The sequence below is a fragment of the Staurois parvus genome, unplaced genomic scaffold (genome assembly GCF_062004578.1).
Source record: "Staurois parvus isolate SC_StPar_1 unplaced genomic scaffold, SC_StPar_1.0 ptg001066l, whole genome shotgun sequence".
In the NCBI taxonomy this organism is placed as follows: Eukaryota; Metazoa; Chordata; class Amphibia; order Anura; family Ranidae; genus Staurois; species Staurois parvus.
This window is the reverse complement of record NW_028318862.1, coordinates 4,647,111-4,673,843: the sequence shown is the minus strand read 5'-3', so window position 1 is coordinate 4,673,843 and position 26,733 is coordinate 4,647,111. Positions and strand designations below refer to the sequence as shown.

At 46.0% G+C, this 26,733-nt stretch overlaps 1 protein-coding gene across 2 annotated transcripts in view; it reads right to left on the bottom strand.

Annotated features, from left to right (window-relative positions):
• The window catches only part of CASZ1 (castor zinc finger 1), a 469,392-nt gene that overhangs the window by 116,715 nt on the left and 325,944 nt on the right, over nucleotides 1-26,733 (bottom strand). The window lies entirely within an intron of this gene.

Genomic DNA, 26,733 nt, shown 5'->3' with positions numbered 1-26,733 from the left:
ACAAGGCTTTCTGTGAATGGGTAAGGGACAATCTGGTCTTTTAACCATCCCTCCTCTCCCATTCACAGAATACCTTATATCCTGTAAAAAAAATAACACAAGGCTCTCTGTGAATAGATGAAGAAATATCCTGTTGTTTTCCCACCCCTCTGCTCCCATTCATAGAATGCCTTGTACTCCTTGAAAATAACACAAGGCTTTCTCTGAATTGATGAGGGGCGATCCCGCTGTTTACCCACCCCTCCTTTCCCATTCACAGAACACTTTGTATTCTGTGAAGAGAACACAAAGCTTTTTGTGAATGGATAAGGGCAGAGATCCCGGCTGTGTACTAAAGCCGGTAATGCAAGTTGCAGTGCTGGAAGAAGAGTTCTGTAGTCTATGTAATATCCCACCTGAATGAAACTGACATTTTTACAGTAAGCAGCACCATCCTGAAAAAAATACTATTCATTAGAGGTAACATTTACATTTTAGAGTTTACAAAAATATAATTTTCTTTTCATGGAGTTCCACTTTAAGTGGACTTCACCTTTTAGGCTGGCCTTACACAAAGAAATTATTTTGTAGGCTGCAGGAAAAAAATCTTACAGGTTCCTCCATCCACCCTGAACAGTCCGCATGAGAGAATCCTCAGCTGGGCTACTGCATTCTGATGGCTACTGCCCATAGCTGTCAGAGTACATGAACAACGGCTTCATCTGCTTGGATGCAACTGCTGTGCACATAACAATTTTCCACCCGGCACATTCAATTTTTTTTCAGTAGCAGCATGTTGGGTGACAGGGGGCCAACAAGCACACCCACTAAAATAATTTTTCCTGCCTTCTCAGGAACCGGCCAAAATCGAAACATCTCATGGTGAAGCGGCCGAAATCTGAGCAACCTATGACTTACCGGATGAAATCTGAACAGCCTACGGCCAAGTGGACAAAATCTGAACAACCTATTGCTTACCGTCAATATCTAAACAGCCTATGGCCAAGTGGATGGAATCTAAACAGCCTATTACCAGGTGGGTGGAATCTAAACAGCCTATGACCAACCGGCTGGAATCTGAACAACCTATGGCTAAGCAGCTGTAATCTGAACAGCCTATGGCCAAGCGGCTGGAATCTGAACAGACTATGGCCAACTGCATGAAATCCGAAAAGCCTATGGCCAACTGGATGAAATCTGAACAGCCTATGGCCAAGCGGCTGGAATCCGAACAGCCTATGGCCAATCAGTTGAAATCTGAACAGCCTATGTCCAAGTAGTCGAAATCTGAACAGCCTATAGTTAAGTGGCTGAAATCTGAACAGCCTATAGCCAACTGGATGAAATCTGAACAGTCTATTGCTAACTGGATGAAATCTGAACAGTCTATTGCTAACTGGATGAAATCTGAACAGTCTATGGCCAACTGGACGGAATCTGAACAGTCTATGGCCAACTGGACGGAATCTGAACAGTCTATGGCCAACTGGACGGAATCTGGACAGCCTACAGACAACCAGCTGGAATCTGAACAGCCTATGGCCAACTGGACGGAATCTGAACAGCCTATGGCCAACTGGACAGAATCTGGACAGCCTATGGCCAACCAGCTGGAATCTAAACAGCCTATGGCCAAATGGATGGAATCTGGACAGCCTATAGACAACCAGCTGGAATCTGAACAGCCAATGGCTTTAGAGGGTTAACCTACAACCAGCCTTTCAAATTCTCCTATCTCCCGTATTGACAATGACACCTGAAGATAGTATTGCCTAGGAGCTCGCTCACACCAGCAGCCATTCATTGTAGTAATGTGTGTATTTCCGTTCACCACATGACACCAGCACACCCTAAATGGCACCCAATCCACACCACCGACTGACGTGTGTCGCCAAAAATGTGCTGTAAGGTGTGCATTACCACAATCCCATAGTGTGAATGGGCCCAAAATGACTGCCAAGAACCAAGGAAAGTACGGGATAATATTCGGGATTTGCGGCAATGTCCTCTATACTGGGAGACAATCATGGAACATCATCCAGCAAACATGTAAATATATATCTTGTTAAATATACGGTGAGCCGTGTACACCAATCAGTGTAACGTAGATACAAAGTACACCATACAGAATAGCACCCTCACCTTTCCTCCTCCGCTCTGCCGTATTCGTTATCCCCTCCACACTGCCCAATCCCATCTGCCGGTCCCCATGTCAGATCTTCCTTCACCCGGTGTCTGCTCCCGAAGGTTTTTTTTTTTGGCAGTTGCAGTCGGTAACAAGCAAATAAACACACATTAATTATACTGGTAAAGTATTTTTCCTTCAATAAAAATAAAACTGGTCGGACCTGATTCTCCGGTTCAAATCTTTGTCTTTCTTTAGAATTAGTAATCAGTTTCAGTTGAAAGCTCCAAAACTCAAAAGTCTGTTTTGCAACTGAACAATTACACAAGAGAGCAGGCGATGGGGACAAACGGCTTTGTGTGTTGACGGGCGGCCAGGAGCCATCGGATGTCCCTCACCCCCCCACCGTATATACTATTATATAGTGATACTACAAGGAATTATTCCTTTATTACAGGGGGTGAGGGTCACCATACAGGTTACAATCTTTGTACCATCAGCTTTAAATTTACTACGTCATATGAGGTTCTACATACACCAACCAATCACATTGCATCCAATCAGGACTGATTGTATAATCAGATTGTAACGTGTGTGGCAGGGACGGACTGACCATTTGGAAACTCGGGCACCGCCCGAGGGCCGGGGTCAGTAGGGGGCCCCATGAGATGCCTTTGGTACCTTTTTCATAGGCTTTTTTGAGTTTGAGCAAGGACACAGGGGCCCCATGATCCCCTATTGAGGGCCCAGGGTCAGTAGGGGGCCCCAGGAGATGCCCCTGGTACCTTTTTCATAGGCTTTTTGCATTTGAACAAGGACACAGGGGCCCCATGATCCCCTATTGAGGGCCCAGGGTCAGTAGGGGGCCCCAGGAGATGCCCCTGGTACCTTTTTCATAGGCTTTTTTGAGTTTGGGCAAGGACACAGGGGTCCCATGATCCCCTGTTGCCCGGGGGCCCCATGAGTTGTCAGTCCGCCCCTGGTGTGTGGTGAGCTTAATGTTAGAAAACAATTCTGAACAATCTGGACCAAGTGTGGTCTTGTCTTCAGACCATATTCTCCTGCACAGAGCACATACAGCTCATTAGGGTGGACCTTTGGTGCCACTAAAAATGAATGGCGCCCCAACAGGCGTTGTGCAATTTTATTTGGGACTTTTTGCACATATAGAATTTTTTTTTGTCCTGTGGAGTGTTTATATTTTTATTTAATAGTTTTCTTCCTTTCATGAGCAGCGGCATTTAGATTTGGATTATATATTTAATTTTCCTTTGGCGCAGGTTTATTTGATTTTTTATGCAATTAGTCACTTTTGAGAAATGCGAGATCGTAAACGCCCAATGGAGCCTTAAGTAGGACTAAAGGCATTTTATATATCATTTTAGATGAAGTATTGGAGGGTTGCAACCACTGTCAATTTTTTTGCCATCTGTGTCCCATGGAGGAGATTTCCCTTCACTTCCTGTCCCAGAGCTACAACAGGAAGTGAGAGGAGATCCCTCCAAAGTAGGGGCGGACTGACAACTCATGGGGCCCCCGGGCAATAGGGGATCATGGGGCCCCTGTGTCCTTGCCCAAACTCAAAAAAGCCTATGAAAAAGGTACCAGGCAGGGGCAGACTGACAACTCATGGGTCCCCTGGGCAATAGGGGATCATGGGGCCCCTGTGTCCTTGCCCAAACTCAAAAAAGCCTATGAAAAAGGTACCAGGGGCATCTCATGGGGCCCCCTACTGACCCCGGGCCCTCGGGCAGTGCCCGAGTTTCCAAATGGTCAGTCCGCCCCTGCTCCAAAGTGAAGGAATCCCTGGTTGTCACCAGAACTAGTGTCCCCATTGGAAGATTCCCCCTCTATTCCTGTTTTGGTGACAACCCAAAATTTGGGATTTCCTTCACTTTCAGTGATAAAAATAAACAGGACCTATAGAGAGCGCGACTCTCCCTTATGGGCCCAAAATGACTGCCAAAAACCAATGAAAGTACGGGATAATATTCGGGATTTGCGGCAATGTCCTCTATACTGGGAGACGCTCATGGCACGTCATCCAGCAAACATGTAAATATATACCTTGTCAAATATACGGTGAGCAATATACACTGACAGGGGTTCTCATCCCTCGCCACTCTATCCAATACTAAAAAAAAAAAACATTTTGCCTTTAGTTATACTTTAAAGCTGGCTACAAACATGGCAATTCGGTGGATCGATGGACTGTTCAATTTAATTTTTTTCCTGACATTGTTACAGAATCAAGGGCAAAAAACGTCAGTTCACTGAGAGATCAGTCAAAACTGCCCCAACTGAACCCGGAAAATTCTGATCGTCTGATTGGATGATGTCACATTTCAGCACAAGCAGAAGCAACTGAGTGGCTTTACATCCACCAGAATCGCTTCTACTAGAAAGCTGGGAGAAAAAATGTAGATGATCTGCCAGAAGCGCGTTTACATGTCAGCGCTGCAACGGACATAGTAGTTAAATACCCGCTGGGTGGGCTTTTCTCCTTCTTTAACCCCTTGGTGCCGGCGCCTCCTGGCCCTTCAAGGGGATTCTGATCATGTGATCACCGGGATTGGCTGTCACAGCGGTTACATGATTGGAAAGTTCCCGGTTGCAAGTAGTGATCGGGAGCTTTCCAATAGGTGTCAGTGACTGTGTCGGGAACGCGCAGGGCACGCGCTCTTGGTACAGGTTTGTTTACATCTGTTCCACAAATATGCAACCTCTCAGCGCTAAGGCCCCCCCCCCCCCGAGAAGCCGCATATTTGTGTACCGCCGGCGCCACCCTCTTGCCGCTCAGCTGCAAAAAAAGTACTTGATTCCCCCATCAATGCTGTCAGTGTTGATCGGGGACTCCCTCCTCCTACAGAGCCATTGTGTTCTACAAGGGAGGAGCCTTCCCTGCCGGCAGAACAACGATCACTGCTGGCACCTATAGCCGCCAGCAGCGATCGCATGAAAAAAAAAATTGACAGGCTGCTTGTACTGAAGGTGACGGATAGATAGATTTCAGTACAATCAGCCTGCACACAGATGGATCCAAATTCGGCCGGTCCCAGTCGAAGCGGTCAAATTTCACTCCCATCTGTGGCCGGCTTAAAGAAATGATTGTGAATTGTGCTCCAGGGCAGAATTGGGCTCCCACCGGGTATATTTATACTGTGGAGGATGTACACACTGGCTCACTACTTCCTTCCCCTGATGTTCACAAAAAAAATGAGAGCAGATCTAAAGCTGGCCATACACTAGTAGATTTTCCAACAAGCGTTCGTCCAAATATTCGCACGAATATTCATACAAAAATTCCTGACAAATGTCGTTCGAAAGTACTTCAACATTTTGTTTGCTTTTAACATTGGATTTCAGAACGATTGTAATTTGCTGGATGAAAACCACATCCACTATTAGAAATTTGAAATACATTTTCCATCTTGCTTCTGCAAAATATTCCATCGCGAAAAATGTGAACAAAATTCTACTAGTGTATGGCCAGCCTAAAGCCTGGTACACACGAGGAGAATATCGGATGAAGAATACTACTTTCGGAACGATCGGCTGATAATCTGATCGTTCGTACACAGCTTTCGAGAGACGATCACAGCAGCTCATGCGACAATAAAAAAGCATGAAGATTTTTCTTGTACAATATCAGAACGAACGATTTTCATTATATATTTATTTCAGGTACTTATATAGTGCTGTCCATTTATGCAGCGCTTTACATATATATATTGTACATTCACATCAGTCCCTAACACTGAAGGGGCGTACAATCGAAGATATTTCGTTTAATCAGTACAGTATTCGTCTGAAACAAATCGAGTGACCAAGACCGCACATGCTCAGAAACGACAGAAAACATTACAATACATGACATCATCATCGGAAGTTGTATTCTTATGCGGGTCAAAAATCGGCCAATTTTTCGGCTGAAAACAAAATCGGCCAATTTTCGCACCGTTAGTGGGTTCATTGGTAGGCCGGTTTTCAGGATTTTGGCACATTTTTTTTTATCGGTGAAGTTGGAAAAAAATTGGCTGATTTTGCCGATCGGCCAATTTTTCCGGCAATGATGGGCAAATCGGATGATCTTTTTACCGATAAAAAATCTTTGCATGAGCCGTGACCTGCAAGAAGAAGAAAAAGAAAAAGAATTCCAGTCCGCTATTATATTTGACATGAAAAAGTATTGCGGTTGCAACAATGTATCTACCGTATATACTCGAGTATAAGCCGACATTTCTTGTGCTGAAAAACGGCCCCCTCGGCTTATACTCAAGTCAACATCTGCAGATAGTGGGGCGCGCCCCCCCTCCGTCAAGGGGGGCGCATACAGGGGTGGGCAGAGGGCTGCTGTCTCTTACCTGGCTCCCACTATGATCCATCCAGGAAGCGCTGCTCCTTCCATCACTCCGGCCACTCTCTCACTCCTGCCGCTCGGCTCCGCCTCCTCACCGGTGATTGGCCGCCAGAACTGTAGCTCAGGAAAGGTACACAGGCGGCGAGGAGGCGGAGCCGAGCGGACCCGCGAAAATCGAGTGAGGGAAAAGCCGGTAAGTGTGCAGTGCAGAGGTGCTGCTGCAACCACATATGCTGGCTGCAGCAGCACCATACTGCAACAGGGGTCAGCAAGTGTCATTGGTGTCAGTGGGAGGAATAGTGCCGCATCATTGGTGTCACTGATACTAATGATGGGGCATTATTCCTCCCACTGATACTAATGATGGGGCACTATTCCTCCCACTGACACCAATGATGGGGCACTATTCCTCCCACTGACACCAACGATGGGGCACTATTCCTCCCACTGACACCAATGATGGGGCACTATTCCCCCCACTGACACCAACGATGGGGCACTATTCCTCCCACTGATACTAATGATGGGGCATTATTCCTCCCACTGACACCAACGATGGGGCACTATTCCTCCCACTGACACCAATGATGGGGCACTATTCCTCCCACTGATACTAATGATGGGGCATTATTCCTCCCACTGACACCAACGATGGGGCACTATTCCTCCCACTGACACCAACGATGGGGCACTATTCCTCCCACTGACACCAACGATGGGACACTATTCCTTCCACTGACACCAACGATGGGACACTATTCCTTCCACTGACACCAACGATGGGGCACTATTCCTTCCACTGACACCAACGATGGGGCACTATTCCTCACAGTGACACCAACGATGGGACACTATTCCTCCCACTGACACCAATTTTTTACATTGACTAGTAGGTGCCTCATTTCCCACCCTCGGCTTATACTCGAGTCAATAGTTTTTCCCAGTTTTTTGTGGTAAAATTAGGTACCTCGGCTTATATTCGGGTCGGCTTATACTCGAGTATATACGGTATCTGTATCCGAAAAAACCATCTGTATCCGAAATGGATACAAATGGATACATTGTTGCAACTGCAATACTTTTTCATGTCAAATATAATAGCAGAGCTCTCTGCAGGGACAGAAGTAATTAAATGCCGGCCGTAGACGGGACGAAAATTGGCCGATTTTTTTTACCATTGGTGGTAACATCGGCCTATCGAACGACCCATTTTTAGTTTTTAAAAAAAAAAAAACATACAGGTTCGACCCGTCTATGGCCTGCATTAGTCCTCATGCACACGGGACGTTTTTACAGCGGCTGTTTTTGGCTTTTGATGTTTTTTGTCTGCAGCCAGTAAACCCCCCAGCATGTTATCCTACGTGCCCATACACACAGGGACTGGAATCAACGTTTTTTGGCTGGGAAGATTTTATAGCTGGAAAAAACCCCAGAACTAGTGGGTTTCTAGAGGAATTTTTTTAAGCTGTAAACACACTCTAATGCTGAAAAATGCAGCAAACCGGCATTTTTGGACTTTTTTTGACCAAAAAAATTTTTTTTTTTTGTAAAAAAAAAAAAATGCTAAAAAAAGCAAAAGCGAAAAAATGCCGCTAAAAGCTAATGCAAAAATGCTAAGAAACGCTGAAAAACTCACATTTGTAACGTGACTTGACACAGCTGACGCTACCAGCGTTATCAAAACGTTCCGTGTGCGTGGAAAAAAATAAAGAGGATCATTGGTCTGATATTCTCATCATATGTACAAGGCGTGTGCGTGGAAAAAAAAAAAAGAGGATCATTGGTCTGATATTCTCATCATATGTACAAGGCGTGTGCGTGGAAAAAAAAAAGAGGATCATTCGTCTGATATTCTCATCATATGTACAAGGTGTGTGCGTGGAAAAAAAAAGAGGATCATTTGTCTGATATTCTCATCATATGTACAAGGTGTGTGCGTGGAAAAAAAAAAAAGAGGATCATTCGTCTGATATTCTCATCATATGTACAAGGCGTGTGCGTGGAAAAAAAAAAAAGAGGATCATTCGTCTGATATTCTCATCATATGTACAAGGCGTGTGCGTGGAAAAAAAAAAAAGAGGATAATTCATCTGATATTCTCATCATATGTACAAGGCCTACCCCAGGGTCACACCTATGCGTTTTACGCAGCGTTTTGCAGAAACGCAGTACAATCCATTTAACATGATTTCCTATGAGACACGTTCACATCTCCACGTTTCCATCCAATGCGTTTTTTGGAAAGGGTCAAGGACTTTTTTGAATGCAAAAAGTTGCATTTTTGGTTCTGTAGACTTCAATAGAAATGTAATGTAGAAATGTGATGGAAAATATTCCATCACTAAAAAACGGCCTTCAGTTTGACCCCACTAACAGGTACAAAATGGAACTAACGATCCAAAAACGAAAAACTTGAACACATTTCTGCTAGTGTATGGCCAGCCTAAAGCCTGGTACACACGAGGAGAATATCAGATGAAGAATACTACTTTCAGAACGATCGTCTCATAATCTGATCGTTCGTACACAGCTTTTGAGAGCCAATCATAGCAGCTCATACAACAATAAAAAAGAACGAAGATTTTTCTTGTACAATATCAAAACGAACGATTTTCATTATTATTTATTTATTTCAGGTACTTATATAGCGCCGTCAATTTACGCAGCACTTTACATATATATTGTACATTCACATCAGTCCCTAACCCTCAGGGGGTGTACAATCTAAGGTATGTCGTTTAAGCAGTACAGTATTCGTCTGAAACAAATCGAGTGACCAACACCGCACATGCTCAGAAACGACAAAATACATTACAATACATGACATCATCATCGGAAGTTGTATTCTTAGTCCTCATACACACGGGACGCTTTTACAGTGGCAGTTTTTGGCTTTTTGACATTTTTTTCTACAGCCAGTAAACCCCCCAGCAAGTTATCCTATGTGCCATACACACAGACTGGAATCAACGTTTTTTTAGCTGGGACGTTTTTTGGCTGGAAAAACTCCCCAGGACTAGTGAGTTTCTAGAGGAGTTTTTTTAACTGTAAAAATGCTCTAATGCTAAAAAATGCGGCAAATCTGCGTTTTTGGAGGGGTTTTTTACCAAAAAATAAATTTTTTTTAGTAAAAAAAAAATGCTAAAAAAGCAAAAGCGGAAAAAACGCCACTAAACGCTAATGCAAAAATGCTACGAAACGCTGAAAAACTCACGTTTTTAACGTGACTTTACACAGCTGACGCTACCATCGTGATCAAAACGCCCCGTGTGGGTGGAGACTTATGAGAATTTTTGTAACTTTGGTAACCTATTCGTTTTCATCATGAGACTAGCATCCAAAAACAAAAGACGATCATTCGTCTGATATTCTATCACGTGTACAAGGCTTACCCTAGGTTGTTTTTTTTCTGCAGCGTTTTGCAGTCCATTTAACATGATTTCCAATGGGACACATTCACATCTCCGCGTTTTCACCTGGTGCGTTTTTTGGAAAGGGTCAGGGACTTTTTTGAACGTAAAAACGTTGCGTTTTTGGTTCTATAGACTTCAATGGGAACGCTGCAGAAAAGCATGTATTGCGTTTTTGCTACGTTTTAAATCTGCCTAGCAACAAGAAAAATTTTAAAAAGGCAAAGAAAAGCATAACGCATCAAAAACGCGGCAAAAACGCACCAAAAACGTAGGTGTAAAAACGCAATGCGGACACGACTCAAACGCAGCCAGCATAGGTGTGAACCCAGGTCAGTATCTTCACACCGAACACACCAGGAGCAGAGAGAGGCCATGTCTCTGGTCTATCAGCGTTTGTATGTTTTACAGCGCAGCAGCCTCTGCCTTTAGATTAGATTTTATTACCACCCCCCCTTCCTCTCCCTCCATTCTGTCTGACAAACCTCTCATATTTTTCCTGTTTAGCAGACCATGAATTAACCTTCATACCAGTTACAGGGCTATTTAGCTCCTGCCGCTAGTAATCACCAAACTTTCATTGTCTGTAGCCACAAATCTGAGTATATCCTGCAGATCAATGCCGTGTAATCAGGTGGTGGTCATTGCCGGGAGCCGTGATGGGGAGTTCGGGATCAGGTTATCTCTTGCTCGCTCCCTGCAGACACTTGCCCATGTTATAGATTTGAGAAATGTTCCTCGATTCCATATCCCTGAAAGTGCCACTAACTCTTAGAGCAGTATTAAACCCAAAAGCAAACATGTATTATTCGATGTGATGGCTGCATTCAATTCTTTCCTTTATTTTCACCTCCTGGTAGGGGCGGACTGACAACTCATGGGGCCCCGGGGGATCATGGGGCCCCTGTGTCCTTGCCCAAACTAAAATAAAGCCTATGAAAAAGGTACCAGGGGCATCTCATGGGGCCCCCTACTGACCCCGGGCCCTCGGGCAGTGACCGAGTTTCCAAATGGTCAGTCCGCCCCCGTCTGCTGGTGTAAAGATACCGGCCTTAGGCTCAGTGGCGTCCGGAGGCAGGTGTGGGGGTGCGCGCCGCACCGGGCGACACCTACTGCACGGGGTGACACCGGACCCGCTCCACGAAAAGGTAAAGCAAGCCGACAATCCCCGCAGGATGGATCGGAGCTGCGGATTGGGGAGCATAATGGATCAGACTCCGATTCATTATGCTCAATCCACAGATCCGAACCATCCTGCGGGGATAGTCAGCATGCAACCTATACGGGGTGTCACCGGACCCGCTCCACGGAAAGGTAAGTTGTAAAGAAAGCCAACGATCCCCTCCGAATGGATCGGATCTGCGGATTGGGGAGCATAATAGATCCGATCCATTATGCGCAATCCGCAGATCCGATCCATTCTGCTCCTGATCGTCAGAGGGGGTGTCACCAAGTGTTATTGCACCGGGTGACATCAACCCTAGGAACGCCCCTGCTTAGGCTGGCCATACACTAGTCAAATTTTTTTCCGAATGTTTTAATTTTAGGTACATTGGTTCTATTTTGTCTGTTGGCTTTCACCAGAATAAGCTGTCCTGCACATGTAGCAGTTAGAGTGTTGAGACAGAACATTTACCGCTGACAATGATCAGCCTTTGATTAGGTATGTAAAACTTTTATAAGCAGTTACAGCGATCATTTTTTTTCCTTTTGGGATAAATTATTAGCTGGAGTTTGGCTTCAATTTGTTAGTGTATCTAAATCTGCTCCTAGATTGTAAGCTCGAAAGAGTAGGGCCCTCTTACCCCTTGTGTGCTGTTTGATGTTACTGTACTGTGCCATGTATTGTCCCCCCTCTATTGTACAGCGCTGAGCAAACCCTTTGGCGCTATATAAACTCGATAAATAAATAAATAAATAAAATAAATCTGCTAGTACATCTAACACGTGCTTCCAGCAGTGATCACCGCAGGCAATTGCTGCCTGTATTCTCAGCCGCCAATAGCTGCAGCTTCCAGCAACCTGACATATTGAATAGGGCCGGCACCTGCACCTAGTCGCTCACAGCAGCAGCAGGAAAGTGAAAATTCCTACTGCTGCAATTTGCACCGGCCTATATCGCTGGTGTGAATGTAGCCTGAGAAACATGAAAGACTGCAGGTGACATATACAGTATAGACGTTGATGTAAAGTTAATGCAACATAAAAGACAATAAAATTGTGGTCACACCCTGTAAGTCCTTTTCTTTTGATGCACAAAAAAATAATGATTACACCAACCAACACAAGAACCTCTACTTTTCTATGAAGTACTATCGCAGACTAATTTTTTTTCTATCCAGTCATCATTAATCGTTCTCAGATAAATAAATGATTACTTGCTACACATTTTAAAAACATGCTGAGGTATAGTGCACCAGTCCACCCCAGTCTGGTGATCCTGGACTGCACTTCCTGGTGACAGTGAAACTCCCACTGCAGGTCCCACTCTGCTTTGTCTGAATTTTGGTGATCCTGGACTGCACCTGCTGGTGACACTGAGATTCCCACTGCAGATCCCAGTCTGCTCTGTCTACATTCTGGTGATCCTGGACCGCACCTGCTGGTGATACTGGAACTCCCACTGCATATCCCATTCTGCTCTGTCTACATTCTGGTGATCCTGGACTGCACCTGCTGATGACACTGGGACTCCCACTGTAGGTCCCAGTCTACTCTGTCTGCGTTCTGGTGATCTTGGACTGCGCCTGCTAGTAACACTGGGACTCCCACTGCAGATCCCAGTCTGCTCTGTCTACATTCTGGTGATTCTGGACTGCACCTGCTGGTGACACTGGAACTCCCACTGCAGATCCCATTCTACTATGTTTACATTCTGGTGATCCTGGACTGCACCTGCTAGTAACATTGGGACTCCCACTGCAGGTCCCAGTCCGCTTTGTTTAAATTCTGGTGATCCTGGACTGCACCTGCTGGGGACACTGAAGCTTCCATTGCACGTCCCAGTCCACTTTGTTTGCATTCTGATGATCCTGGACTGCACCTGCTAGTGACACTGGAACTCTCACTGCAGATCCCAGTCTGGTTTGTCTGCATTCTGATGATCCTGGACTGCACCTGCTAGTGACACTGGAACTCCCACTGCAGGTCCCAGTCTGCTTTGTCTGCATTCTGATGGTCCTGGACTGCACCTGCTGGGGACACTGGATCTTCCACTGCAGGTCCCAGTTCGCTTTGTCTGCATTCTGATGGTCCTGGACTGCACCTGCTGGGGACACTGGAACTCCCACTGCAGGTCCCAGTCCACTTTGTCTGCATTCTGATGGTCCTGGACTGCACCTGCTGGGGACACTGGAACTCCCACTGCAGGTCCCAGTCCGGTTTGCTGCATTCTGATGGTCCTGGATTGCACTAGAATAAAGTGGCACAGACGTCAGTGTGGCCCCCGAAACGCATTAGCTATCAAGCGTATTACAGATTTGAAATTAAATCTTTTTTCTGGAATTTAGCTTTTCACGCCAATCCTCTGATCTAACCAATATGTTTACAATCCAGAGGTTCCTTGGAAGTCCTTCAGTGTATGGAACCAGGCCATACACCAGGTACATACACTTTTGGAACAGAACGATATCATTTTATAACAAACCAATCAAAGGTATTAATACCCACTTAAGGTTCCAATGCCATCCAATCTTTTTTCTGAAGTAGTAGAAACAAAGAAAGCCCCCCTTAGAGAGAGCTAAAAAGATCGTGCCATGACGCCGGCTCTGCCAAGTGGTGCTGGAGCCAGGAATATGTTGGCACCATCAGATGGGAGGTCAATTAGCCACAGCTTAAGGAACCTCTAGAGGAACCCTAGTGCTCCTGGACCCCGGAGGAACATGTCTGGTCTAAGTGAACACATCGCTAGTTTTAACAAGAATCGAGCCGAGCCGAGCCTTCGCAAACCATCATTCCATTTACAGCCTAGGCGTTGTCACAACCAAAAGAATCATTTTCATCTACAACTGATCTGCAACTCACAGGTTCCTAATCCCAGCAAAACCATGGTGCCAGAACAAGGGGTGGGCAGGAGGGGCTGCTGCCCTGGGCACTGTGGTATCATGTGAGATGGGGGGCACCATGAGCAGATTGAGGGGAGGGGATTTGTGTTTGGAGGGGGAATTGAGGGGGGCAGGTGGTAAGAATAGTTCTAGGGCGGGAATTTGGGGAGGTGCTAGGAGTGGTGATTTGGGGGGATTTGTGTTGGGAGGGGGGATGGGGGAAGAGACTTTGTGCTAGGATAATGGATTTGGGGTGGGGGTGCTAGAAAAGGTGATATATTAGAGGGGGGAAGAGAACTTGTGCTAGGATGGTGGATTTGGGGTGGGGGTGCTAGAAAAGGTGATATATTAGAGGGGGGGGGGGAGAGAACTTGTGCTAGGATGGTGGATTTGGGGTGGGGGTGCTAGAAAAGGTGATATATTAGAGGGGGGGGGGGAGAGAACTTGTGCTAGGATGGTGGATTTGGGGTGGGGGTGCTAGAAAAGGTGATATATTAGAGGAGGGGGAGAGAACTTGTGCTAGGATGGTGGATTTGGGGTGGGGGTGCTAGAAAAGGTGATATATTAGAGGGGGGGGGGAGAGAACTTGCGCTAGGATGGTGGGTTTGGGGTGGGGGTGCTAGAAAAGGTGATATATTAGAAGGGGGAAGAGAACTTGTGCTAGGATGGTGGATTTGGGGTGGGGGTGCTAGAAAAGGTGATATATTAGGGGGGGGGGGAGAGAACTTGTGCTAGGATGGTGGATTTGGGGTGGGGGTGCTAGAAAAGCTGATATATTAGAGGGGGGAAGAGAACTTGTGCTAGGATGGTGGATTTGGGGGCTTTGTGCTAGAAAAGGTGATATATTAGGGGGGGGGGAAGAGAACTTGTGCTAGGATGGTGGATTTGGGGTGGGGGTGCTAGAAAAGGTGATATATTAGAGGGGGGAAAAGTACTTACGCTACGATGGTGGATTTGGGGGAGGGGTGCTAGAAAAGGTGATATATTAGAAGGGGGAAGAGAATTTGCGCTAGGATAATGGATTTGGGGTGGGGGTGCTAGAAAAGGTGATATATTAGAGGGGGGGGAAGAGAACTTGCGCTAGGATGGTGGATTTGGGGTGGGGGTGCTAGAAAAGGTGATATATTAGAGGGGGGAAGAGAACTTGTGCTAGGATGGTGAATTTGGGGTGGGGGTGCTAGAAAAGGTGATATTTTAGAGGGGGGAAAAGTACTTACGCTACGATGGTGGATTTGGGGTGGGGGTGCTAGAAAAGGTGATATATTAGAGGGGGGAAGAGAACTTGCGCTAGGATGGTGGATTTGGGGTGGGGGTGCTGGAAAATGTGATATATTAGGGGGGGGGAAGAGAACTTGTGCTAGGATGGTGGATTTGGGGTGGGGGTGCTAGAAAAGGTGATATATTAGAGGGGGGAAGAGACTTTATGCTAGGATGGTGGATTTGGGGTGGGGGTGCTAGAAAAGGTGATATATTAGAGGGGGGAAGAGAACTTGCGCTAGGATGGTGGATTTGGGGGGTTTGTGCTAGAAAAGGTGATATATTAGAGGAGGGAAGGGAACTTGCGCTAGGATGGTGGATTTGGGGTGGGGGTGCTAGAAAAGGTGATATATTAGAGGGGGGAAGAGAACTTGCGCTAGGATGGTGGATTTGGGGTGGGGGTGCTAGAAAACATAGTTACTTAGTTCCTCTGGCTGAAAACGACACAAGTCCATCTAGTTCAACCATAAAAGATACCATAACATAGTATAACAGGGGGGAGAATTTTTGTGCTAAGAGGGGATCTTTTTTTTTTTGTCGGGGGGGAATTGTGTTAGTAGGGATGAATGGGGGGGGGGGTATTTGTGCTAGGAGGGGGATTTTTTTTGGGGGGGAGGGGGGGGGGTTGTGCTATTGTGCTAGGTTGGGGGATTAGGGGAGGGGAATTTGTGCTAGGAGGGGAGAATTTGGAGTGGGGGAGGGGAAGAGAAATTGTGCTCGAAGGGGAACTTTGATGGGTAAAGGATTTGTGCTAGGAGGTGTTTTTTTGTTCTTTTGGGGTGGGTATATGTGCTGGGGCTTATGGAGAGAGAGGATTCGAGATGGGGGGTGCGGAGGGGGAGATTTGTGCTGGAAGGGGGGATTTCAGCAAGGAGCAGGTTTGTACTGGGAGGAGGGTAAATATATGAGTAAGTACGCAGATCAGTGCTGGATTTTTTCAGGAGGGAGGGGATTTTCGCTGACATAATGTGGATAGATCTTGGGGGGTGCACAATTTGGCATGTCTGCCCTGGGATCTAGAAGACTTTGTCCCGGCACCGCCTGAACGACCCCCTTTGTCACAACCAGGAAGGTGAATGTGATGGGAGAGGACAAGCAGACAAGTGAAAGAAAACACCTCTCAGGACAATGAGTGGAGGGCAAACAATGAATTCATTAGCCCATAATGCACGGCTAACAATCTGGTTACATCACGTCTCATTAGCTGTACTTTCTCCGGCTTCCTTCACGTAAAAAGCTCATTCTGTTTGGAGGAGCCGTACATTTCTGACCCCACCAGAAGACAGTGGATCCCCATATATTACTGGGACAAGTACTGCACACTGCTTCTGTAAGTGCTCAGTGCGTTCAAAGACACAATCACAGCATGATGCTGTCTCATTAAAACAACTTATTGTTCCCACGACTTTATTGTAATAGTCTTAAAGCCACTCTTCTTCCAGCCAGTGCGAGCTGCAAGTTCCCTTTAACCCATTGCCACCAATCACAAAGAGTCGCAGTATATTGGACTCTCCAGCTGGAGACCAGGTATGGTTTCACCAGTGAGATATTGGACTACCAACTCCGTTGGGTACACATGGAATTGCGGTTGGCTTCCGAACATAAAGGTGGTTGACATGGGTGCACATTTAACGTAAATGATCTGTAGATCTGCAGAAAACTCTTCACCAGACAAGCCAGTGTTGAAATAAATGAAGGTGGCTCACCAGCCGACTAAGACAGGAGATGGACAATGGAAGATCTGACCATCCTAAGAGATCATGCAAATGTTCCTATAAGCTTGCTCCATTGCTGCGGTCACATGTATGTTTATGAAAACCGTTTCCCAGGTTCACAGCTTCCAAACTCTCTCTCAGGTCTGGTTAGCCTGATTTCTCTGGTGAGCCCTACTGAAATTATTGATAGTGAGCAACACTGGCATAGTCAACGAGACAAAGAGCAACGTGTAGCAACCCTGATCAACCAACGGCAAAAGAAATCATCTTTCGCTGGTGAATACTGGTTGCAGTAGGCAGGTACTTGACTTTGCCCATTGTTGTTACTCTTTGTACCTATGTTACAGGTAGGTTCTCTCCAGAATTATAGGGATGAGGAGGCATCGTGACGTTGAAACGATTTATTTGAATTGCCTCTTGATGGGCACACAGAAAAATGACCCAACATTCACCATGCCAAACCTATAAAAGAGCACCATAACAAAATGAATTGGTGGGAACACGCTCTTTCAAAAAACTAGGACCTATTATTATTATACAGTATTTATAAAGCGCCAATGGTTTGCTCAGCGCTGTACATTACAAAGGGGGACAGAACATGTGACAGAACAATACCAATACAATGCAAAACATGAGGGGATCGAGGGCCCTGCTCTTTCGAGCTTACAATCTAGGAGGGAGGGGATGGTGGTACAGGAGATAGCTGTGGGGGATGGAGTGGTAGGAAGAGTGGAGGAGGTCGGCAGGTTAGCAGGGGGTGGGGTAGGCTTCCCTGAAGAGATGGGTTTTCAGGGTGCGCCTAAAGGAGAGGAGAGTAGGTGATAATCTGATGGGCTGGGGCAGGGAGTTCCAGAGGATGGGTGACACCCTGGAGAAGTCCTGGAGGCAGGCATGGGAGGAGGAGACCAGGGAACTAGAGAGAAGGAGGTCTTGTGAGGAGCGGAGTGTGCGTGTTGGGCGGTACTTGGATATTAGGTCGGTGATGTAGTTCGGGGCAGTATGGTGGACGGCTTTGTACGTCAGTGTTAGGATTTTGAATTTGAACCGTTGCGCAATCGGAAGCCAGTGGAGGGATTGGCAGAGGGGGGTGGCGGAGATGGAGCGGTTGGAAAGGTGAATGAGTCTGGCAGCCGTATTCAGGATGGACTAAAGTGGGGATAGCCAGCGGCGAGGCAGGCCAGTGAGGAGGGAGTTGCAGTAGTCGAGTCGTGCTATGATGAGGGAGTGGATGAGCTGTTTAGTGGTTTCTGGGGTTAGGAACGTGCGGATTTTGGCGATGTTGCGGAGGTGGAGTCTGCACGAGTTTGTTAAAGATTGGACTTGGGGCTGGAAGGATAGGTTGGAGTCCAGAATGACACCCAGTACTCTGGCCTGCGGGGCGGGTTTGATGGTGGCGTTGTTGGATGTGATGGAGAAGTCAATGGGGGGTGGTGTCCGGGCTGGGGGGAAGACAAGAAACTCGGTTTTGGAGAGGTTCAGTTTAAGGAAGTGGAGCGACATCCAGTCTGATATGTCGCTCAGTAGGTGTGTGATTCACCGAGGGGGTGAGGTGGGGGGTTGAGAGATAGATTTGTGTGTCGTCGGCATAGAGGTGGTAGTTGAAGCCGTGAGAGTGTATGAGTTGGCCAAGGGAGGAGGTGTAGATGGAGAAGAGAACGGCCCCGAGGACAGAGCCTTGAGGGACCCCAACAGAGAGGGGGAGTGAGGGGGAGGTGGTAGCATTATAGGTAACGCTGATAGAGCGTTGTGACAGGTAGGATGAGAGCCAGGAGAGAGCAGAATCTCTGAGGCCGAGGGAACTACTGCTATCCTGCTTGTTATTTGGGAGGAGCTTGGGTTTGTTCCGAACCTAGCCAGTGAGTGGGTAGGAGGTATATAAAGAGGCTGACCTAACGTGAATACAATGTGAACACATGGCCATAGAAAGTTAATTACATTGACCTAATAATGGCCATGTGCCCATATTAGGTTGATGATGTCACAAATGAAACCCATTCATTTGCGTATGTCAGCTGTGGGCTGGGAATCTTCCACCACCAACTCATTGGCCCGGCACTGACAGCTAGCTTCCGGGTTTGGCCAAACTTTTGTTCAGACCAAACCCAAACCCAAGTCCATGATTACTAGTTAAACTGAGCCAGCATGCACAAGTACCAGCATCTGCCTCCTGGAGCAAGGACTGACTCTGGTGATATGCTGGAGGAAAAGACACATTGATCCTTTTATTTTTATCACAAAAATGATCTCAGTCCATTTGCTCTGATTAGCTCATACACAGTTTTTTTTTTTGTTAACAAATGCCTCAAGAGATGAATGTTTATTTGTAAAGCATCAAACTGGACAGAAAACTGTACCGCGTAGAGCCGCCATCCCTTGTAACCAACAAGAAAGGCCAACCAGAACGTTTTCTGCCTAGCAGGGGGGACTATTAGTGTCGGAATAAAGTTAAATGGAGATAAGCGACCTCAATTATCAGGAATTTTCTATATTATTTTGATTCCCCATTATCTAATAATCACTAATTCTGTGTTTTCCAACCTCCTCTCCACAGGACATCACCGAAGAGCAAAGAGACGAAGCCATTAAGTATGTATAAATCAGTATAATTTCCATAGCAATTCTGGGAGTAAGCGCACTACTGCTAACCAGCAGAGGTTCGTATAGAAACACATTGTACCAATCCACTGAGGGCCTTTGCTTTGATCTAAAATGTTTTTTTTCGGAAATCTGGTCAGTATAATAAATCTGTTCAGGCGCTACAGTATACTGCCTGGTATGTTTTTGACAGGTGTACCCACTAATGTTCTATTTCAAAGTAAAAAAACTATAAAAGGTGGAGATCATATAACCATTGAGCTGATGTAACTCTGTAATATCTGACTGTTTAGACCTGGAAGGATTCAGGTGACTACTAAAGTTTGGCTGCAAGAAGCAGTTTTTCTGCCCTACAATCAGGAGCGGACTGACCATTCGAGCAATCGGCACTGCCCGAGGTCCCGGGGTCAGTAGGGGGCCCCATGAAATGCCCCTGGTACCTTTTTTATAGGCTTTTTTGGGTGTGCTTTGAGTGTGGGCAAGGACACAGGGGCCCCATGATCCCCTATTGCCCGGGGGCCCCATGAGTTGTCAGTCTGCCCCTGCCTACAATCACTATAGCGATGGGGCTATCCTCTATGCTACAACATGGGAAGGAATAGGATTGTACCTATTAGCTGTGCTTTACCTTGCCACACCCAACAACCATTTACAGATAACTTAAAGCCCATCTACGGGAATTAGACAAAATCTAACCTTGTAGTAGCCCCCCTTGCTGCAATGATTAAATACTTGTTAAGTCTAGGGGGCTCTCCTACCAGCCCTCTAGGCTTTTTGAGGTCCCTCAGTGTCATTACCTACAATGCAGGGTGAACAGTGTACATGAAGGAGGCAGAAGTGTGACCACAGGCAGGAGCACTTAAGAGAGGAAGTTTGGGGGGAAGGACCCTTCTGGAGTCAGGATTAAGGTAAGTATTCTTATATATTCTATACTTCAACAGAGTCTCCCCAGTGGTGCAACCAGTCCTCCAAAATCTCTTCTCTAAAGAGTTCACACTCCTGGTTCTTCTAAGTACAATGCAAGGTTAATAGCCCTGCATTGTACATGAAGATGCAGAAGGACCACCCAAGGCCTGGAGTACCGGAGGGAGAGGAGAAGAGTGCTGAAACTGGCCAGCGTGAGTTTAAAGTGAGTGTAGCAACCTCTTCAGCTTGTACATGATCTCAACAAAAAACTACCCAAAGCCCAGAGCACTGGTGGGAGAGGTGGAGAACGCCGGAGCTGGCTAGAACAGGGGTAAGTTAAGCACTGCAGCCTCTTCAACTTGTACTTATTGACACAGAAGGACAACCCAAAGCCTGGAGTGTCAGAGGGAGAGCTGGAGAGCACTGGCGCTGGCCAGAGCTGGGGAAAAGGTAAGTAATACAGCCACTTCAACTTGTACTTTATGGCACTGAAGAACTACCCAATGCCGCAAAGTTCTCTACCCAGAGCCGAAGAACTACCCAGAGCAGCGAAGGAAGAGGCAGACAGAGCATTGGGGACTCTGGAGCAGGGGTAAGGTAAGTATGGCAGCTACTTCAGCTTGTACATGATGACAACAAAAACCCACCCAAACCCCAGAATTCCTAAGAGAGAGGTGGAGGGCACCAGAGCTGACTGAAGCAGGGGTAGGGTAAGTACAGCAGCCTCTTCAGCTTGTACTTGATGACCTTGACGGACCACCCATAGCCCAGAGCACCAGAGGGAGAGGTGGACAGAGCATTGGAGACTCTGGAGCAGGGGTAAGGTAAGTATGGCAGCTACTTCAGCTTGTACATGATGACAACGAAAACCCACCCAAAGCCCAGAGTGCCTGAGGGAGAGGTGGAGGGCACCAGAGCTGACTGAAGCAGGGGTAGGGTAAGTACAGCAGCCTCTTCAGCTTGTACTTGATGACCTTGAAGGACCACCCATAGCCCAGACCACCAGAGGGAGAGGTTGACAGAGCACTGGAGCCCCTGGAGTAGGGGTAAGGTAAATATGGCAGCCTCTTCAGCTTCTACTTGATGACACTGAAGGACCACCAAAAGGACAGCATGCTTGAGGGAAAACTGGACTGGGAATAAGGTAAGTAATACAGCCTCTTAAGCTCCCTCTAGACCTAATGAGAATTTAGCCCTTGCAGTACAAGTTAGAGGTGACTTCAAAGGTAGATTTTATCTAATTCCAGGAATTGCCTGTAAAGGGTTGTTGGATGTGGAAAGGTGTAAGAGGGGTAATAAGTGGAACCCGCTATTCCTTCCCATGTCCTAGCACAGAGGACGGCTCCATCCCTACGGGGATGTTAGGGTGGGAAACAGTGTAAGTGTTAGAGGGAAAGACGTACGGTGCCAGCAGAGACTGGTAACCAGGATTCAAGAGTATGAATAGTAAGAATCCCAGAACAGCCATTCACACTCACAGGCATGATGCCCTAACGTGACCTGCAGTGTGCTCTCCTGTGTTCCTATTTCAAGGCCACTGCCTGCAGCTCACAGACAATGATTGGGGAGGGCTTTGAAGTCAGAAAAGAAGCCGAAAGCTAAACAAGCAGGAGGGGTGATTTAGGGAGGGGTTTGAGTGGAGGAGAAGGGGGAGAATTAAAAAAAAAAAGTTGAAAGGACAAAGAAAAAGTGCTTCACAGTTGGGCACCAAAATGGAGAAAAAGAGACAAAAAAAGAAAACCAAACAGATCCAGAGTAGGGCACATGCTGCTAGTGTCTGGATGTCCCTGTGTGCCTTGAGAATGATGGATGTCTTGAACCGGCCTGCAAGACCCGAGCATGTTACATCACAACTATTTACATAAACTGCTGATCCGCTGGTAACCTCTGACACCGGCCGGACCAGAGAAAACAAGGCATCACAGCACACAGGTCACCAGAGATCTCCAAGGGCCTTTCAGACCTATAGATAGATAGATAGCCTACGTCTACTGTTCACCTGCCTCATCACAGCCATTCAGTCCTCTGTAGAGGGACACAATAAAGTAACTGACAGTTTCCTATAGAAGGAGAATTTTAATGTATATTTAATGCATACAAGTCCTGAACTGTTTTAAAGCTCAACTCCAGGAATTACAAATAAAACTACCATGCCGTGAGGGCCCCCTGCATTGCAAGGTCAAGTCTAGGAGTAAAGGAGCAAGGTGTAATACTTACCATAATCACTCTTTCTGCTCCAGGTTGTGGATAGTCCTTTGCTGTCCTCATGTGTAATGCAGGGCTATTGGCCTTGCATTCTATTTGATTGCTTCACCCCACCACTGCGGCCTGGAGGGTCTCATAGAAGATTCTTTGGGGGCCGGTCAAACAGAAGGAAGAAGCCTACCAAAGTGAGTAGTAAGAGCAGTAGATTGAAATTGCTGGAACCTTAAGATTATTGAGAAATTACCACCTGGAGATGTGCAGACAATATTTGAACCTGAAATCGAAGCACCGCACCGAAATATTAGAGTCTAAAGTAAGGTTCTATTTCAAACTTTATTACAAAAGCCAACACATTTTGGGGGCCACACATCAGGGTCTTGTGGAAATATGGGGTCTGTGAGTGTGGGCAGTAATTTATGCTCCAAAAAGAACTCCGGTGTTGAATTCCTCGGTGCATAGAAGCTGTCCGCATATGTCCGGATAAAGCCAGTTTTAAGGTAAGTATTACATCTTATTCTTCTACCCCTACAGTTAGGGAGTATTTAAACCTTGCAGTATGGGGGGGGATTGTGGACTGCAATAGTAGTTTATTTTTATTTCCTGCAGTTGGAACTTAATATATATTTGTAATTGAGTTACTAGTTGCACCTTCCTGTAATCCAGGTTATAATTTGTTTTAATTGACCATTTAGCAAGAAATGCAAACAGTCCATTGGACAAGAAATATACAGTTGCAAGAAAAAGTATGTGAACCCCTTGGGATTACGTGGAGTTTTGCATGAATTGGGCATAAAATGTTCTCTGAACGTCATCTAAATCACAACAATAGAAGAACACAGCCTGCTGAACATAATACTACACAAACATTAGATGTTGCCATGGTTTAATTGCACAAACCATGTAAACATTCACAGTGCAGGGAGGAAAAAGTATGTGAACCTTTGGACTTAATAACTGGTTGACCCTCCTTTGGCAGCAATAACCTCAACCAAACGTTTCCTGTAGTTGCAGATCAGACCTGCACAACGATCTGGAGTAATTTTGGACCACTCCTCTTCACAAAACTGTTTCAGTGTAGCAATATTCTTGGGATGTCTGGTGTGAATCGCTCTCTTAAGGTCATGCCACAGCATTTCAATCGGGTTGAGGTCAGGACTCTGACTGGGCCACTCCAGAAGGTGTATTCTGTGCTGTTGCAGCCATTGTTTTGTTGAATTACTTGTATGCTTTGGGTCATTGTCCTGTTGCATCACCCATCCTCTGCGGAGCTTCAGTTGGCGGACAGATGGTCGTACGTTTTCCTGCAAAATGTCTTGATAAACTCTGGAATTAATTTTCCCATCAATGACAACAATCCGTCCGGGCCCTGAGGCAGCAAAGCAGCCCCAAACCATGATGCTCCCTCCGCCATGTTTTACAGTGGGGATGAGGTTTTGATGTTGGTGTGCTGTGCCTTTTTTTCTCCACACATAGTGTTGTGTGTTCTTCCCAAACAACTCAATCTTGGTTTCATCTGTCTACAGTATATTTTGCCAGTAGTGGTGTGGAACATCCAGGTGCTCTTTTGCAAACTTCAAACGTGCTGCAATATTCTATTTGGACAGCAATGGCTTCCTCCATGGTGTCCTCCCATGTACTCCATTCTTGTTTAATGTTTTCCTTATTGTAGATGTGTCAACAAAAATGTTAGCATGTGCCAGAGATTTCTGTAGGTCTTTAGCTGACACTCTGGGATTATTCTTTACCTCATGCAGCATTCTGCGCTGTGCTCTTGCAGTCATTTTTACAGGACGACCACTCCTAGGGAGAGTAGCAACAGTGCTAAACTTTCTCCATTTGTAGACAGTCTGTCTTACTGTGGACAGGTGAACATCAAGGCTTTTGGAGATACTTTTGTAACCATTTCCAGCTTCATGCAAGTCAACAATTCTTGATCGTAGTTCTTCTGAGAGCTGTTTTCTGCGAGGCACGGTTCACATCAGACATTGCTTCTTGAAACCAGTAAACCCAAAACAGGTGTGTGTTTTTTAAGGGCAGGACAGCTGTCAGCAACTCATCCAATATCATCACACTGATTGGAGTCAAGGTTGGCTCACTCCTGACTCCAATTAGCTCTGGGAGAAGTCATTAAGCTAGGGCCTCACATACTTTTTCCTCCCTGCACTGTGAATGTTTACATGTTATGTGCAATTAAACCATTGCAACATCTAATGTTTGTGTAGTATTATGTTCAGCAGACTGTGTTCTTCTATTGTTGTGACTTAGATGACGTTCAGAGCACATTTTATGCCCAATTCATGCAAAACTTCACGTAATCCCAAGGGGTTCACATACTTTTTCTTGCAACTGTATTAATGATGGCACATTCTAGATGCCTTGTCACTGTTGGTAGTTTTTTATTAGTCTCATGGCAGTAAAAGTTTCTGTCATTATGTCCCCCGACTTTTTCTTGTAGACCAGTGGTCTCCAAACTGCAGCCCTTTGCTGGCCTTTATCTGGCCCTCTGGGCACTAGTCCTCCCACTGATACTTGGCACTATACCTCCCACTGACATGAACCCTGGACCATAATATCTGCCACTGGTATTGATAGGGCACTATTCCTCCCATTGACACCAATGATAGGGCACTATTCATCCCATTGACACCAACGATAGGGAACTATTCCTCCTATTGACACCAATGATGGGACACTATTCGTCCCATTAACACCAATGATAGGGCACTATTCCTCCCACTGATACCAATGATGGGGCACTATTCCTCCCACTGATACCAAAGATGGGGTACTGTTCCTACCACTAATATCACTGATGAGGCACTATCCCTCCCACTGACATCAATGATGGGGTACTACTCCTCCTGATACCAATGATGGGGCACTATTCCTCCAACTAATACCAATGATGAGGCACTATTCCTCCAACTAATACCAATGACGAGGCACTATTCCTCCCACTGACATCAACAATGAGGCTTTACTCCTCCTCTTGATACCAATGAAGGGACACAATTCATCCCACTGATACCAATGATGAGGCACTATTCCTCCCACTGATATAAATGATGGGGCACTATTCCTCCCACTGACACCAACAATGAGGCTTTACTCCTCCTCTTGATACCAATGAAGGGACACAATTCATCCCACTGATACCAATGATGGGGCACTATTTATTCCACTGATATAAATGATGGGACACTATCCCTCCCGCTGATACCAATTACAGGGCACTACTTCCCCAACTGATACCAATGATGGGGCACCATTCTCCTTCTGACATCAACTATGAAGCCCTTTTCCTCTCACGGATACCAATGACGGGGCATTATTCCTTCTTCCATTGACCACAGGCACTATGCAATTGTGTTTTGTTTGCCAGGAAATTTCTACCCCCTCTTGGCACAATCCCACCCACCTAAAATCTGAAAGACAGTTTGTAGAACCATGCTGTAGACTGTACCTCCACCAAAAAACTGTTACGATAAGTAGGTGATCATATCTGTAAATATCGAAATGGTAACTCACTATTTTGTACATGAGTTTGAATTTTGTCTGCCCAACAGAATCAAACACCATAAAGTAATTTCTAACCATCATGTATATTAGTGGCCAAAATCTTGCATCTTTAAATTCTGTGTTCAATGAATACAATAATATGTGGTTAATGTTTTAATTAGTGCATCCACCATCACTAACCCGCCAAGATTCAGCAGGGCTCCCAGCATTAAGCAGGTTTTTTGTTCCATGGTATGTAAACCAGTATATTCACTGGCATCCTTACTGTCTGAATAGCCAAATAACTAAAACTGTGAAATGGGGGGGGGGCCTGACCACCCCCACCCCCGTCCACCCTCCCACCACCAATACCTTCTCCCTGAGCCCTCTACAGCCTCAGCGTAATTCTGGAGCACTTAAAGGCTACATAGTGCAGTCCATCCAGAAACACAAAGCCTACTAAATCTGAAAGCACCAAGCTAAACTTTAAATTGGTCAATGATTGACTTCACTTCTTGCCTGGTTGCTCTTTAATTAATACTAGCTATGAGGTATTTACACTGCACATGGTACCAGACATTTCCCCATCCTAACCCCTGGGCACTCTTTGCTGGGTGAAGGTCAGATTTTTGTAGAGGGT